Source organism: Myotis davidii, unplaced genomic scaffold, assembly GCF_000327345.1.
Source record: "Myotis davidii unplaced genomic scaffold, ASM32734v1 scaffold41, whole genome shotgun sequence".
Taxonomy (NCBI): Eukaryota; Metazoa; Chordata; class Mammalia; order Chiroptera; family Vespertilionidae; genus Myotis; species Myotis davidii.
This window is the reverse complement of record NW_006292344.1, coordinates 2485129-2488742: the sequence shown is the minus strand read 5'-3', so window position 1 is coordinate 2488742 and position 3614 is coordinate 2485129.

The window sequence follows — 3614 nt, the reverse complement described above, 5'->3', positions numbered from 1 at the left end:
CTTCCCTGATCTTTCAAAATTCAAATTAAGTAAGAATAATAACATGTGCAAATTATCACATTGTTTACACTATGTATCCAAAGTCCAGTGACTGAGAATATAACAACGTTATGATGTAACCTCATTACAACATAATGGTCATGAACAAATATGCTATCCCTTGGGGTTTGACCTTATTCAAGAAAAGATAAAATATATATTTCATGAGAGGGAGCATTAGTCATAAAAGAGAGGTATTTAATACAATAAAAGAATAAAAAGGTCCATAACAGGAGCATTGAGCACTGATTAAGAACATAAATTTTGGAATCCTGGTTTTGCCACACTATAGCTATTTAACCTTGAGCAAGCCTTCTAAACCTGTTTCTTCAATTAGAGAACAGATATCTAATGCATTATGTTTCTGTAAAAGTGTCTAGTATAGTACCTAATAGGTACTCAGTAAGAGGTAGGAAATGGTTGTAACTACTGTAAATTGTGATCTAGAGTTAAATCCTCAGACCTCTGGGAATGATGAAGCACAGAGTTACAATGGGAGGAACATGGTTCAGTTCCTGGGAGCCTCAGTATTTAAGGAGCCTTAGAGTCAATTCTCAGACAATTTCATGGTCTGTTGATTTTTTTTTAACAAAAGAAAAACAAATGAACCAAATCACTGCTCAGAAATCTATGCAGTGATAAATCTTTACTATTCCACACTAAGATTCATTGTGGTTTAAGTACAGTACCCAAATTCTTCACATGGCTAGCTGCTCTCATTTTCATCATCAGATTTATGTGCCATGGTGGATAGACCCAAAACCACCACAGGGTTGGTCTCAGACCCAGTACTTTAACCGTATTAAGGGAAGAAAGTCATTTACCATCAGTGGTAGTATGAAATTGCAGTAATTGTTGCTGACATGTACACATCTATTAGGTCTTCATGTTGCTCAAGGCAAATCCCCTAGAAGAAGGAAAGTAACTCATTCATAGAGAGACACAATATCCTTCCTGAAAACTTCTAGCTGACCAGATCACACCTTACCTAATCCATGTTTTAGAGTAAAAGTTATACAGTGAAAAACAAATACCACAATCTCAAAAAAAACCGCTACAATCCAACTTTATTTTTCATTCCCACAAAGTCTTACAAGTATATTTCCTTTCAGGCAGCTCTCCTGAGCAGCTTTCCTACAAGTGCTGACTCAGAGATCTAGAATTCTTCCTCCTGTTGGCCAGGTTATCCTCTAGGGCTCAAAAACTGCCTTTGTGTCTTCTCTCTCCAGCCCATAAGGCAGCGGTTCTCAACCTGTGGGTCTCGACCCCTTTGGCAGTCAAATGACCCTTTCACAGGGGTTGCCTAAGACCATCCTGCATATCAGATATTTACATTATGATTCATAACAGTAGCAACATTACAGTTATGACATAGCAATGAAAATAATTTTATGGTTGGGTCACAACATGAGGAACTGTATTTAAAGGGCCAGAAGGTTGAGAACCACTGGCTATAAGGGAAATGTGGGACAACATAAAACAACAGTACTTCCAATGATAACGTCTCTGATCATGGTAATCTTAGGAAGTCTGGAAGTAGCATAACCTGTCTGTAGTGCAATGCTTAGAACCAACTACATGGTCACATCAAACTTAAAGTGAAGTTGAAAAATTCAGTGAACTGTGCCTAGAAGAAAAATAAAATGGTTTGCTGAATACACACCAAAAATTCCTTTTGGAATTTTTTTTCCTATTTTGGTTTGAGTTTGGGTTTGCAGACAGCACTTTTTTTTTAAATGTCTTTTAGGCCCTATTCTTGTAGTTCAGTTGGTTAAGTTAGTGTTGTCCTGTTATGCAAGGTTTCGGGTTTTATCCCCGCTCAGAGCACATACAAGAATCAACCACTGAATGCATAAATAAATTTAACAACAAATTGATCTCTCTCTCTCTCTCTTTCTCTCCCTCCTTCCTCTAAAACAAATAAATTTAAAAACGCCCTTTATACAAATGTGTGTGCATGCACAGGTGTATGTGTGTAAAATTCACTCTTTAATTCTGAGAAGCAGGCTGAATGAAATCTTTGGTATTTTTTACCCCTTCATACTCCCTCCTAAGAAATCAGAGAGACTTCTCTCTCTCTGTTTTTATAATTCTCAATCGTGGATATGGTTTTACTGAATTTTGGGAGAGAGAGAGAGAGAGAGATTGACTGGTTGCCTCCAACCAGGTAAACAACCCAGCCAGGACCAGGAGCTCTCGCTTCTGAGAGTCAAGTACTTTGAAATGATGTGGGGATGATCTACAACGTAAAGAAATCTATCAAAGTCTGTGGTAAACACCAATGGGAGAGAAAATCTTAAAAGAGAGGTCTTTGAGACCCAGAAGAAATTACTGGAACTAAAGTGGAAAGGAAACTTTTCAGGATTTCCAGGCACTTGACTACAAATGCATATCTTATCAAACCTCGGCCAGGGCAGGATTTTTTTCCCCCCGGTACTTATCCTTTGAATGTTGATATCTCTGCATTTTTTTCTGATAAAATCTGAGGCTTGGCAATAAATCTGTACTATCAAAAGGGACCAGAACTGAGCCCTAATCTCTCTGCATATGTCTTTGCAAACTTTCAGGACAAGCAGAGCACCAAGGTTAGGAGAGAACACTGGGAACATGATTACCTTTCAAAATGCCATAGTAGGAGAGGGATGACTCTAGAACTTGAAGGGAGAACACTTAGGAATTTAATAAGGCTTTTCCACATTCTAATGTTTGAGGGTCTTGTGCTGTCCTATATCACACACTCACACACACACAATTCAATTTACATGGTATCTTTAGTTTGCTTATAGGTAACAACAATATAGTACTATTATCCATGGGAAGTATATATACTGTACTTAGACAGCCAAGTTTACCCAATTGCATTTAGGTTTCAGATGTGTTAAGCAAAAATGGGAACTATTAAAAACATACTTTGAAAATTATGAAGACCACGCTTTAACCAATCTTTCCATAGTCGACAAAAAGTTTCCACCGGATCAAATATTTCCTAGTTGGTGATTTTGAATGTCTCTTAAAAGACTTAGAAATTGCTGAATCTGGTTTGGCTCAGTGGGATAGAGCGTCAGCCTGTGGGCTGAAAGGTCCCAGGTTCGATTCCGGTCAATGGCATGTACCTGGGTTGCGGGCACATCCCCAGTAGGAGATGTGCAGGAGGCAGCTGATCGATGTATTTCTCTCATCGATGTTTCTAACTCTCTATCTCTGTCCTTTCCTCTCTGTAAAAAATCAATAAAATATATTTTAAAAAAAGACTTAGAAATTGATTTGTACTTAATATATTTTATTGACTTTTTTATTCATATAATATGCAATTATAAATGTTATGAAATGATCAACTGCAATTATGAAAAGGGATACAGTTTTCCCAGCAAACATACATCTAATATACTAGAAATGTATTAATTGGCTCAGCAAATTATTTCTAGTTGTGAATTTTTAATTTAATTTTTCAACTGTGGTATTTATAAGAGAGTCTTTTTTTTGAAAATAAAATATTGTACTGTTTTTGTTAATCCTCACCTGAGGATATTTTCCCATTGATTTTTAGAGAGAGTGGAAGTAAGGGAGAGTGGGGG